This window comes from Rousettus aegyptiacus, unplaced genomic scaffold (genome assembly GCF_014176215.1).
Source record: "Rousettus aegyptiacus isolate mRouAeg1 unplaced genomic scaffold, mRouAeg1.p scaffold_m13_p_8, whole genome shotgun sequence".
Lineage (NCBI taxonomy): Eukaryota > Metazoa > Chordata > Mammalia > Chiroptera > Pteropodidae > Rousettus > Rousettus aegyptiacus.
Window position 1 is genome coordinate 14309204 of NW_023416311.1, and position 14041 is coordinate 14323244.

The 14041-nt window shown below is 39.7% G+C and overlaps 1 pseudogene; it reads right to left on the minus strand.

The window, feature by feature from the left end:
- Nucleotides 1-6086: 6086 nt before the first annotated feature.
- On the minus strand, nt 6087-6206 carry LOC118607670 (annotated as a pseudogene).
- Between the last annotated feature and the right edge of the window lie 7835 nt (nt 6207-14041).

The following is a 14041-nucleotide window of genomic DNA, read 5'->3' on the forward strand; positions in this document are numbered from 1 at the left end:
CAGGAGGGGTCGAGGCTTGAGCTAAATTTGGTCTGCAGCAGAACTCCTCTCAGGACTGTGCCAAGGACACCTTCACAAATCCACACTAATAAGATTGGGAGACTTAGGAGTTTTGCTTAGTACATAGAAACAGTACGGAAAGGCAGCCAAAATGGGAAGACAAAGAAGCAGAAACCACATGACAGAACAGGACAGAGTAATCTAACAGATGGCAGGGTTCAAAACACTAGTTATAAAGACGCTCAATGAACTTTTGGGAAATGTAGAGAACTCCAACAAAGAGATAAAAATGGAAAGGGAAATTATAAAAGGGAACCAGTCTAAATTGGAGCACACATTATCTGAGACGAGAAGTATATTAAATGGAATGAACAAAGTGAATAAAGAAGAGGATCACATGCCCTATCTAGAGGACAGGAAAGCAAATCGGGACACTCAGAATGGCAAGAAAAAAGATGCCAAGACTATAAAAATAATTTAAGGAGGATGCGAGACACTATTAAGACTCCAAATATTCGTCTGATAGGGGTAACTGAAGAAAATCAAGATGCTGAACAGCTGTTTGAAGAAATAATGATGGAAAAATTCCCTAACCTGGTGAAGGAAATGGACATAAAACCCTAGGAAGCTCAGAGGATTCCAAAAATCAGGGCTCTAAAGAGTCCACACCAAGACACATCATAATTAAAATGCGAAAGGTTAAATACAAAGAATTTTAGAAGCAGCAAGAGAAAAACAAATAATTACATATAAAGGAATACCCATAAGACTAGCAGCTGATTTCTCAAAAACAAACTGTGCAGGACAGAAAGGCTTGGCAAAACACATTCGACAGGATGAAGACCCAGGATATACAACCAAGAATAATTTATCCAACGAAGCTATCATTTAGAGTTGAAGGGCAGGCCACGGACTGGTACTGGTCCACAGCCTGGTGGCCGCAGCAGCACAAACCTCTTAAAGGGGCCGCATCCGCCAAGCAGATTTTCTGGTGACGGACCTGCTTGCCCTGAGCACCAGTAATGAGTGGGCTGCATGCAGAAGGAACCAGGGATTTACAGGGAGACATTGTTGGAGTGAGGACCTAGGCAAAGCTCACTAGATATAAGAGTGCCAATGGAGTTACAGGAAATGTTGGAGGGACTTCTTTAAGAAGAAAAAAACATGTATCAAAAACAGGAATAAAGAATAGTAACAACTACATTCCTATCAATAAGTACCTTAAATAGAAAAGAATTAAGTGCTCCAACCAAAAGAGAGAGTGCCTGAAAAGATAAGAAAACAAGACCCCTACATATGAAAAGGATGGGAATGGAAAAAGATATTGATGAACATAGAAGGTATTTAAGTTAGAGAAAGATAAACACTATATGATTTCACTTACATGCAGAATTTAAGGAATAAAAAGAACAAACTAATCAAGATCATCAGACTCATAAATATAGTGGACAATCTGGTGATGGATAGAGGGGAGGGAGCTTTGGAGGGCTGGGAGAATGGAGTGAAGGGCTAAAGAAGTACAAATTAGTAGCTGATGGTAACGGGGATGGGAAGCACAGAAGAAGGCTTGCACTTAGCATTAGTACATTGGCTAGGTGGAGGGTTGGGAGAGAGGGAGCAATTGGGATCATTTTACTAAGTATAGTGATGTCTAACCAATGTACTGTATACTTGAAACTAATTAAAATATAAAAAATATATGAAAAAAATCTCGCTAAGCCTCAAACCTCAGTCCCTTTATCTGTTTTGAGGGGACAATTCTATATTCACTTTATAACACTTGGTGAGGAATAAATGAGCTAATTAAAATATGTAGGATGCTTAGAAAGGTAGAGAACAGTGTAAACTCAATTAATATTGTGTTATTAATAATGCACAGCAAATTCCTGAAGCCTTACTCTATCTCATAGAAAAGCCACTTGGATTATTATTGCAGGACGTGGGGTATGGGAATGTGTGTAAAACTACACATACTTTGAGATGGGAAGGATGAAGGATGAATCATTTGCTATGTAAGTTCCCTTTGATTTTAGGTTATTAATGGGTACTTAAAGATAGGTAAACTTTCAGAGTTACTCAAAATTACTGTTAATATTCCTTGCCATTTCTTTGAGGAGTATCTATATTCATACAGAAAATAGCTGGTATTTGGGAGTTGGGGTTACAGGCCATCGGACCTATTGGGGTTCATTCCAAGCAGGAGTTTTTAACCTAGGGTCCATGAAATTCTAGAACACTGTCCAACAGAACTTACTCCAGTGGTGGCTACTGAGTGCTTAAAATGCAGCTAGTATTGCTAAGCACTACCTAGTGGCTACCATATTGGTTAATGAAGTTCTGGAGCAAGAGTCCCCAACTGCCAGGCTGTGGGCCAATACCAGTCCGTGCCCTGGTAAGGACTGGGCCACACAGCTGGAGATAAGCAGTAGGGGAGCCAGCGAAGCTTCATCTGTATTTGTAGCTGCTCCCCAGCGCATCGCCTCAAATCGTCAGGCATTAGATTCTCATAGGAGCACTGGTCCCTGGTGCCAAAAAAGGTTAAGGATCACTGTTCTGCAGGGTCACATGGATAGATTTAAAGATTTTGTAAACCTTTTTATATTGTACACAAAACTGCAAGGGTATATGTATTTTCTAGGAAGTGGATCCATGACTTTCATCAAGTTCTCAAAACCACCAAAAGGATTAAGAGCCACTACTTTAGGGGTTTGGTGAAAAGTAAATTAAGGAAAGTAAGTATGCCCTCTTGTGACCACTATTGATTCTACTTTCTTAAACTTTCTTGTCCTCATTTAAAGGTGGCTCCTTGACTATTACAGAGAAAAACAAATTTGAATCTCAGATAAAGAACTCCTATAATTCCTGGTCTTAGTTCTCATGAATACTAGATTCTGTCTTTAGAGCTGCTTTCAGTCCTTACCTAGGTCTTAGAGATTCCCTTCCACTTATGGGGGCAGTTGTCTGTGCCTGGTTTTTAAATTAACATTTGATATAATCTAGTGTTAAGACTTTCAAGTCTGTGCTCTTTGGCCTGGGAGCAAACAAACAGGCAGCTCCTGTCTTTCTGAAATGCTGCTCACCTTAGGATATTCTGGCCTCCAGGCTTCTGCCACCCTAAGTCTTTGCTATTTGCTTCTCTCCACAGTTTAGTTTCTTTCCACTTTAACTGACTACAGCTTTCCTGTGATCCATGGCTGTTAAGTGTATTACATTACTTTTTGATCTCACTCTTAGTTTTGAAATCCAATCATAGACAAAATAGTGACTGTAAATGACATTTCATTTAAAATGCATTTTATTTTTATTAATCTGAAACATATTGCCCTTTCACCATGACAACATAAAATAAGGCATTTTGCTCCACTTTCTATATTTTGATAAAATGTTCCGGAATTTAAATTTTCCTTCATATTGACATTAACCAAACTAACTTGTTAATATTGTTTGTTAATGTTATTATTTAAACATTCTTCTGTATTTGAATCTTAAATCGCTATTTACCAACCCACATTTTATCGCAGATCACTAAACTTTGTCAGAGGTGAGAAGAATAAGGGACAACATAAAAAGGGTGCAAACCATAACTGTTCTCAGTGAGGGAAAAAATGGTAGGACATGGCAGGAAATTGAGCTGGAGAAAATTTTACTAGTTGTCTGTAGATTGCCAAAAACACTGTTAGGTATCGTTTGGGTTAATTTCAAGATAATCCACTTCTAGACTTCAGATGAAAAAGCACATAAAGACAGTTTTTGCTGGCCACCAACAAACCCAATTCAGATATCAATTTTTATTTGAAAATCTCTTACCTGAAATTAATCCAGGACATAGCTCCAAAACTCTCACTTTTACCGCTCTCTCTCTTCTCGGGACTCAATAAGAGAATGTTTCTCATCTTTAAAATACAGTCAGAATTTTAGAAAGATTTACTTCAAATGTTGGTCCTAACTTAGATAAGTCTATCATCAAAATATTCAAAAGATAATGTAAAACTAATTTAGTGCACTGACTTTAACACAGAATTAATTCAGTCTTCTTCCATGGAAGGACAATAGTGTTGAATCGAGCACACAAAAAAGTTTTCCATTGTTTTGTTCTTATTCTAATATTGAAAAACTGCCTGACAGAGGCTCCCAGGTGAAATAATTCTAACTGAGAAGGAAATAGAGAAGTTGTCTACCCCCCAGAAATCAGCCTGAATTCAGAAATAACCAGTGGTGATCCAAATATCATGTTTCCTGTCTTTCTTATGACCAAGATATTCAGTACCACAGCCTGGCCTGAGCTTCTCAGTGGAGCATAGAGTTATGACCTGGGTGAAGGGATTGCAGGATTCCAAAGAATGAAACAATTATTTGACTTCAAGAAAGGTGAGTGTCCACAGATGCGAAAGAGGAAGGAAAAGAAAAATTCAGCCTTAATTGGAGTAAAAGCTTTGGAATCTACTTAGGTGTTTCTATCATCCTGTTACTGGTTTAATAGAACTCTTTTTTTTTTCTCTTCTTACTTTCATTTTCCTAGGAACAGGGTGACATGTTAAATTTCTATTTCTGCTCTCAGGTTTTGAGAACAGGAGAGAAAATGAAGCTTCTCTTCAAAGCAGAAAAAATGGGGAACTCTCCATCCATTCAATGTTCCTCTAGAGGGGAATGCTCTCCATGGTTCTATTTTACAAAAAATAAAAATAAATAAATAAAATGTTTAGAAAGTCATGTGGAAATCCCCAGATTTAGCAAAGCTTATAGATCATCATAACACTCTATAGAGAGAGAACCTGGAGAACTCCAACGTAGAAGAACTTATCAATGTTAGACTTACTGAGCACCAGAGGATTCATTCAGGAGAAGAAACTCACAAGTGTCCCGTCTGTGGGAAAAACTGATTTTGTTTAGACCTTTATAGACACCAATGCCTCTACACAGGGGAGAGACCCTATGAATGCACTACATTTTATGGTGAGCAATTTGACGGTGTGTTTTAAGAATCTTAAAATGTTTCTCCTCTTTGATCAGGCAGTTCCACCTCTGAGAAACGATTCTGAAGGGAGAAACCAAAGCAAAACAAAATAGCTATATCAAAAATAAAAGTCTTCACACACACACACACACACACACACACACACACACACGGCCAATCTCCAAAGGTTTCCCACTGCCTTGATAATAAAGAACAAACTCCTCAAAAAGACTGTAAAGATCTTCATGATGCAGGCACCGAACTGTAGCAGCAAGCACTGCAATTGACTCCTGCCCCACTCCAAGTCAGAATCACGTTCTTCTGAGGCCCCAGGTGCTTTGTTTAGACCTCATTTTTAGCACTTACCACAGTTCGCCTTAGCTAGGAGGGTTAGTTACAATCATACTGTGACTTGTATCATCCTCTGCCCTTCCAATGTACATACATCAACATCACACACGTGACTGGAGTTTTACAGGGTAGAAAACAACTGTTATTCATATTTCTATCCCTTAAAGTGTCCTGTACATACTAAACATTAATAAATGGGTAGTATTAAATCCAGAAAGATGTAAGATAGCTCTTGGAAACTAAAAACATAGAACATTGTGATGGATATGCCTAGTTATACTTCTGAGTATTTTGCAAAGATAAGTGAAAAATTCAATGCCCCTTCATAAGTATTATAAAGATTAAATGGCATATATTTAAATATAGGCTCTATACAAAATAAACTTGCAATAAATATTAATGTATTTTATTTCTAGTCTTTGTCATTTAATGATAAAAAGCATTAAGGGCTATGAGTTTTCCTCTAAGTACAGCTTTGATGACATCTCATACTTTTTATATAGAATATTGTCCTTATTTATGATTTCAAAAAGTTTGTCATTACAGTTTTTAATTTATTTCGTCTTCAAGCCAAGAGTTGGTCAAGTGGTTAATCTTGTCAACAAATTTCTGAAAAATGTTTAACTGCATTGATTAGAAAATGGAATTCATTCTATTTCTGTTTTGAAAGTTCCTTTCGGTTTTCTTGTAAACTTATAGTTGGTAAAATGTGTTAAGTACCCTAAAGGCTCTAGGAAATAAGTGTTCTATGTGTAGGACAACAAATCCATTTTTTAAAAAATGCCTACAAGCACCTGGTACTCCTAGATGGTCTCCCATCCAAGTACTAACTAGGCCTGACCCAGCTTCGCTTCCAAGATCAGATGAGATGGGGCATGTTCAGGGTGGCATGGTCATAGACGGACAACAAATATAAAAGAGCCTTAGGCCTCTTTAGTACTTTTTTATGTTTGGAAGCATTTGTGGTGCTTGCGTGAAAGGGAAGTGAGATAAAGGGGTTCACGTTGCTTCCCATTCTGCCTCCCTGGATTTTTTTTTTACTTCCTCTTCTCTGTTAAAAGGTTTTTTTCAAAAACTGTTCCATGGGTTTTATAAAAGCAGTTGTTAATAGCTGCTTAGCTATTAAAGCTGGCAGTAAAAATAGGAGGCTAGAGGACCTAGGAGAGAGCTCGTCCCTTTCTTTAGCTGAAACAGTCCTCCCTAAGATGCCATAGTTATCTTCCTGAAAGCAGAGAAAACTTCTAGGGGTAATATTAAGATTTTTGCAATTATAGTCCAGAATCTGCCTGGATTCTTTCACAAGAAATCAAGGAAACTGAGGAATCAACTGGTAAATCTGCTCGCAAGGGGATCACAATGTGGTGAGGGATGAGAGACATTACACTTTGCCCTCTTGCACCTGCAGTCACCTTCACATTCTCAAAAAACCATCCTGAAGGCCCTCCAGGAAACTTCAAGATCTTTTAATTCTGAAATGAGTGCCTTTTCTGAAATCCTCTCCTTTATAGCCAGTGCTCAGAGTGGCCTTCTGGCCTGGCTCCCTGCTTTCTCTCCTCAAATCCCTCGTAAAGATATGGAACAGGGTAGAAAGGAGAGCTCAGCTCTTGGCCTCTTCCTTAGCATTTACAGTCAGTTTAATCAGCCCCCAATCTGAATGTTTTAATGACTGAGATGGGGGTATTATTTTTTTCTCCCCAGAATGAGAACTAAAACAGTTATAATGGTGCTAAAACAGTTATAACCTAAACCATTGATTCTCAGCTTTGTGTACATTGGAATCACCTCAGAAACTTTTAAAAATTCTCATGCCTGGTGTCTGAATGTATTAGAGCTGCTATAACAAAATACCACAGCCTGGGTAGCTTATAAGCAGCAGATATTTATTTCTCACAGTTCTGGAGGCTGGAAGTCCAAACTCGGGCTGCCAATATGGTCAGGCGAATGCCCTCTTATATAATAAAGACTGCCAATCTCCATTTTCTCACACTGTAAAAAGGCCTAGGGAGCTCTGTGGGGGTCTCTTTTAAAAGAATACCATTAATGAGGGTTCCACCCTCATAGCCAAGCAATTCCCAATGGCCCTACCTCCTAATTCCATCACTTCAGGCATTGGTATTTCAATATATAAATTTCGAGGGGACATAAATATTTAGACCATAGCACCTCGGTACCACCCCCTAGAGATTTTGTCTGGCTATCAGGATTTTCTAAAGCTCCTCAGTTGATTCTAACGTGCAACTAAAGTTGAGAACCACTGGTCTACACATTAATTTGAGGAATGGCATAAGAAACTAAGAAGCAATAGGCCTGGCAGAGAATTTCCAAGAGGTTGTATATTCATAGCAATTGGTGAAAGAAATGAAAGACATGGTGTACTCTGTAAACCATACGTCAAGTTGAATTTCCTATTAAAAGTTTTTATTTTTAGCATTATATAAGCGTGGTAGGATAAAAATGACTGCCATCTCTTTTTCATTCTCTTATTAAGAGGTGGTGTCTGGCCCTCCTCCCCTGAATCTAGGCTGGCCTCAGTGACCTGCTTAGGCAATAGAACGAAGTGGAAGTAACTTTCTGGGACTTCATAAAAAGTTGTGAAGCTGCCACCTGGAGCCTCTTGGAACACTAGCCCTTGTGACACCAGCCACCATTTGAGAAATCTAATTACTTCGAGTCTGCCATGCTGTGAGGAAGCCCAAGCTATGCACATAGAGAGAGAAAGATGTTCAGTTATCCCAGCCCAGGCACCAGACATACACATGAAGAAGCCATTTTGGACATTCCAATCTCAGCAAACACACAGAGAAGAACCAAGGAATTACACACAGACAGCTGGCATTAAGGCCCCAGGCACATAACCCCAGTTGATTATAGCCATTCCAGCAATCTCCAGACATCTGAAGCTTCAGCCATGGAGCAGGCATGAGTTGTCCCTACTGTGCCCTGCTCAAAATCCTGACCACAAAATCATGAGCATAATAAAAAGATTGTTTTTATGCCAATCTATTGTTATGTGTATCAATAGATAACCAGAACAGTAATACATGAATAGTTATTGCACAAAATTCAAAGAATATAGATGTATACAAAGAAAATGAGGACACTTTTCTATCAGGCCCTCTCTTTACTTTTACTCTCTTTTTTTATAGGTAAGAGTCGGCTATTTATCCTACCAGTCTCCTGATACGTGTTTACATACTTATATATGTATAAATTATACATCTATATCTAGAGACATGTTTTCCCAGATTTTTTTATAACTTAACAATGTGCCTTTGAAATCCACCTGGATTAAGATAAATAGGTCTTTCCTAACAGCTGCACAGTATGCCATAGTATGAGTGTGTGATAACTGCACTATTTCCTCTGTTGACAGAAATTTAGATTGCTTTCAATTCTTGCTTTAAGAAACAATTCTGCAAGGAATATCTAATAATACAACTTTATGTACATTCAATAATTTCTTTAGGATAGAGTCATAAGAATGGAATAACTAAAGCAAAGATTGTGTGCATTTTTAAAGGTTTTTTGGTTGTAAAATATATATAACATAAAATTTACCATTTTAACTATTGTTAAGTGTACAATTCAGTGGCATTAATGTATTCACATTGTTGTGTAATCAACACCACCATTGATCTCTAAAATTTTTTCATTATCCCAAATTTAAACTCCACTCATTAAATAATAACTCCCCATTACCCTCCCCTCCAAGTCCCTAGTAATCACTATGCTACTTTCTGTCTCTATTAATTTGACTATTCTAGGTAGTTCATATAGGTGGAATCACATGATATTTGTCCTTTTGTGTCTGCCTTATTTCACTTAGCATAATGTTTTCAAGATTTATCCATTTACTCATGTTGTAGCATGTATTAGAATTTCCTTCCTTTTCAAGGCTAAATAAGTGGGACAGTATATCACATGCCAGTGTAACACAACTGGTTAACTGTAGAGACAGTATTCTCACTCAGGCAGTCTGACCCAAGAGTCTGTGCTATCAAGATATATAAAGCACTCATATGATACTTGGTAAAAGTGCTCGATATATGTTATCCACTGCAGTTCCAAAACTATGATTTTTAGTATTTTGATACCCTCATCACCACCATATCAGCCTTGGAAAATGTTTTCTGTGGTCTTTGATGTCCAATTTTAGCTTCGACTAATATAATTCTTTTCTTCTAACTACCAACTGCAGCAATTAAGAATTGTTTCCAGCAGCTGGCTTCTGAGAAGTACTATGCTTGGGGATGCGAATGGGAGTGAGGTGATCAATGTGCTTCCAGCAGCAGCCCTACAGACCGCGTGGGAACGCTCTCTACAGGACTCCAGGAGAAATGCCACCTGAGTTTGGCTGAGGTGAATGGCTGGCTTGGTTATTCTCTTGTGGGTGAAGGCACTGTTCAAATACTAAGGCTTTCTTGGGTAAATGGCCTTTCAGTCATTTCAGATTATCTCAATCATATTTTAAAATTTTTAGCTTCTGCTCTGTAACTTTAAGGGAGTCAAGGCGTGAGAACTTTTATATTCTTGTTAAAGAGTCTGTGTCTACATTAACTTGATACCTGCAGTATGTGTATATGTATGTGTGTGTTTATTTTAGAGGTAGGTCTAAGCCGTGTTCCCTGCAGTATTGGCAAACCTTACATATCTCTTTAAAAACTTGACGTTTGTTTCTCTAAGAGCACGATATGCTTTTAAAAATCCATTTTCTTAACCTTCTGCACTCCAGTGTAAACATTGCAGTAAATGAGGTTTTATTTAACTTTTTGTTATAAAAATATTGAGCAAAACATAAAAGTCTTCATCTAACATTTAGCTTGCTATATTTTCCGTTTTTCCTTATTATTTTACTCTGAGAGCATATTCATGGAGTATATTTCATGTGTCATAAAATGTTTAAATGCTCATTAAAAAAAAAACACAAAAAAAGTATAAAGAACATACAGTAAAAAGCACAACCCCTACCCCTAATTCTACTGCACAACCCCTACCTCCAATCTACTCTCTACAGGTTGCCATGTTACTTCTTAAGTCTTCCTTGATATATTTAAATTTAAAAAAAATATTTTTGTTACATGAAATTACTGTCCTGTAAATGTGCTCTTTTCATTTAATAATATATATTGTCCATCTTTGCACATTAGTACATGGAAAACTACCACAATGTTTTCAATGGATGCAGCACAGGCCATGGAATGGATTCACCAAAATGGATTCACCAGTCCCCTGGTGATAGTCATTTAGGTTGTTGGAAGTGTGGCAAGCAGGAATGTCCCAGGAGAATGACAAAGATTTAAGTAAAAAGATGCCTCTCACACTACCATGCAAGTCAATAGTCTGGTTATGTTTACTTGAGACTAGAAAGCAGTCTTGATGGGAAGGACATACATAGAATGTTGGAACTAGAACTACAGATAGGCCATCTAGCTGGGGGTTCCTTTTTTTCCCCCCCTTGCAGTACACTTGGATCAAAGGAAGTCTTTCTTGAAGGGGACATTTGCAAAACAGTTAAAATGTAGGGGATTTTTAGCTGATGTGAGGGTATATATCGAGATGCTCCTGCTAGGTTCCCCCAGGTGGACTTCAGGAAGTCCATGAACGCCCTGAAATGATATACGAAACTGTAAATGAATGTACTCTTCTGAACAAAAAACAATTATCCCTATAGAACATAGCATTTTACTAGATTTTCAAAAGTAATTATGACACAGAAATTTAAGAATCTCTGCTCTAGAGTTCGCGGGGGGCAGTGTTTGGAAACTGAGACGATTCGAGTGCCGATGCTGGATTAAAAGACTCAGTTGTTCAGTGGCTCTTATCCTGACTGGAAATTATTGTTTACTACCCTCCCGTCAGACAAGCTTGTTGGGGCAGGAATCCTGCCTAAAGTGACCATCCTTGCCTCTGGCACAGTACGTGGTATTCGATAAATACCTGCTGTAAACAGGAGTCAACGAGGTCTACAGGTTGATAAGGGAAGGAGGGCTTTGGGGATAAACGGTCTCAGCGCAGCCGGAAGGCGCCCAAGGCCACGAGCCCTCGAGCCTGAGGGGACCACGCCCACTCTACTTCCTGGGTTCGTGCTCGGATACTAGAGGCGACAACTGCTCCTCCTCCGAACTGGGCGCGCGACCACACCGGCGAGAAACAGGTATAGGCCGTTGAAGACGCCGACCCCATCAGCAACGCGGTAGCCCAGCGCCTTCTGGGAGACGTAGACCCTGTGCGCCCCACCACCCGCTCTCTGATTGGTTCTGCCTAGTCCCGGGTGGAAGATGCAATGCAGAGAGTCGCCCACGCATGTTTAGGCGTGACGATGGAGGCCGCTGCTGGTCCCTGCGCCTGCACGCCTGTCAGGGCCGTGCGATGACACTTCCCCTTTTCCCTCGAGCCGCTCTTCCCGCAAACAAACCCCTTCCTGAACCAAGCTGCTTCCGCCTCTGGAGCCGTTGCCCCAGGGAGGTGCTGCTGAGGGTGACATCAACCGACATGACGCCTTCCTGTCCCCAAGCCGAGAACTGCGGAGTGTGGGCGGAGGGGGTCCTGTAGGTGATGGTCGTATTGGGGTGTCAACCTTCACAGACACCGCCAACGAAGTGCCAGGCACTGAAACACCAAAGAAGGATGTTGACACTTTCCCACGGTGGCAGGCACTTTCGCGTACATTCTCTCTCCTTGAACTCCTGAAACAAGCTCAGAGAAGTCAAATAACTTGCCCAGGTCACACAGACTCTAGATCTTGGAGTCCCACGTCTCCCCACCAATTCCTGCAGCTTCCAAACTGATGAACAGTGTCAATACGAGGTGGTGAGCGGGAATGACAGAAGCCCCGGGCAAGAAGGGTCAGCTCTGCGGGAGCGAGAGGACAGGGAGGTAGATGTGGGGACAGGGTTATGTAAACCGAACCTCAAAGGGTATGGTTAAGGAACAGCTGTCTTCTAACAGGCAACTGTGTTTTCCTCCTTCACTGACTTGTAAGCCTTTGGCGGTCAGGAACTGTATGCCCAAAGCCAACCTCCTAGGATGGTCCCCATAAGTATAGTGGTAGAACAAAATTTGTTCAGTTGTTAAAATTATAAAATGTACATAGAAAAATGTACATAGATTTAACAATAGGAATTAATGTGTATAACACTTTATAGCCTATAAAGCTTCTTGCTTAATGTTACCATGTTGCAAATGAAACTCTCATTAGTGATCTGGTGGGGGACCTATTCAGATCCCATCACTGCACCACTAAGACAGGTAAGGCCACCTGCTGTGGTAAAAAGTGAAACCCCTCATACCAGGAATGGAGTAAAGGCTGAGGCATCTCAGTTGCATATTACTTAGGATAAGAGTAGAGACTGGATCCTTTGCAGCAGTTGCATTGATTTAGATTTATCACATTGTCCTCAAATGAGGGCATATGTACGGTCGCAGAGGTATAAGAAATAATTCAGCAATACTCCCCTTTGTTAAATAGTTAAAATGCATCCAAAGAGCTATTAATCCTATTTTCAAGTTTCTTCATTTTAAAAATTCATTGGAACCTCAAAAAGTGGAAGTTTTATGAGCTTCTCTTGACCTAGAAAGGTTTCAGTGGCATTAAAATACTACTTTTCAAGAAGCATCTGACTCAAAATTGCCTGTTGCGCAAGGTGCCAGTTCAATTGCAAAAGAGCCTGCTATAGACTGGAAAGCCCTGTTTTCATTCCAGTTCTGTCATAGTGCATTAGTCTCAGCTTAGAGGAATTTCCCAGCTAGTCTAGAGAGGGTCAGGGACCCAAAAAACACGAAGGACACTGTACACCATTGTACAATTTCATCATTCCTGCGTCAGTGGTGGGAGGCTGCCTGTGAGGCAGCCTTGTTGACTTTTTCTGGAATCTTGTACGGGTCCTGGTCCCAGAGACACGCCAGTCAACAAACACCCTTCTGGCCCAAACTGAGAAATTTACAATTTGATATTTACACCAGAAATGTACATTTTGATTCATCCATTTTTTTTAGGGAAGATATTGGGGGGGGGGAGGTTATTTTCTCAACAGGATCCAGAGAACTGGATGTTATCAGCTGTTAAAACAAAAATGCTGAATACTCTGTAAAATACAAAGCACATGGGCCAATTGAACAATAAGATAAATTCAACGAACCAGAACTAATTGAAACATTGATCCCATCCTGGTCACACACAGGGCTGTTTGTTCAGCCAGGCATCAGAATGTTGTCACTGACCTGTGGGACTGGTCACTATGGCCCATTTTGAACTTCACTGGACAGCTAAAAAAAATGACATCGATAGTTAGCGATGCATAGTAAATAAATTTTTACCATGCAGGGAGACAATATTGCAAAGTGGCTAACAGAGTGGGTTTGAACCCTGGCTCTGGGCAAGTCACTAAGCCACTAATCCTGGCTGTAAATGGAGAGAATGAATCCTGCCCCTACAGGGAGCTGCAGAAATTCTAGGAGATAATGTATATATAAAGCAAGCTGTGTTTGGCACAGAGTAAGGACCATTGAAGGGTAACTGTATTATCAACAATATATCTGTAAGGCAAAAATATCATGAGAAAGACAAAGTTTAAACCATGATTGCAAATGATGCCAACTAAATGACCATTTTGCAACCACCATTGTAGCAATCGATTCAGAAAAGGATCATCAATGAATGCTAAACCATGAAGTGAAAGACTATGGGAGAACCAGAAATTTCTACACGATCAGGTTGCTTAATTAATTACAAAGAAA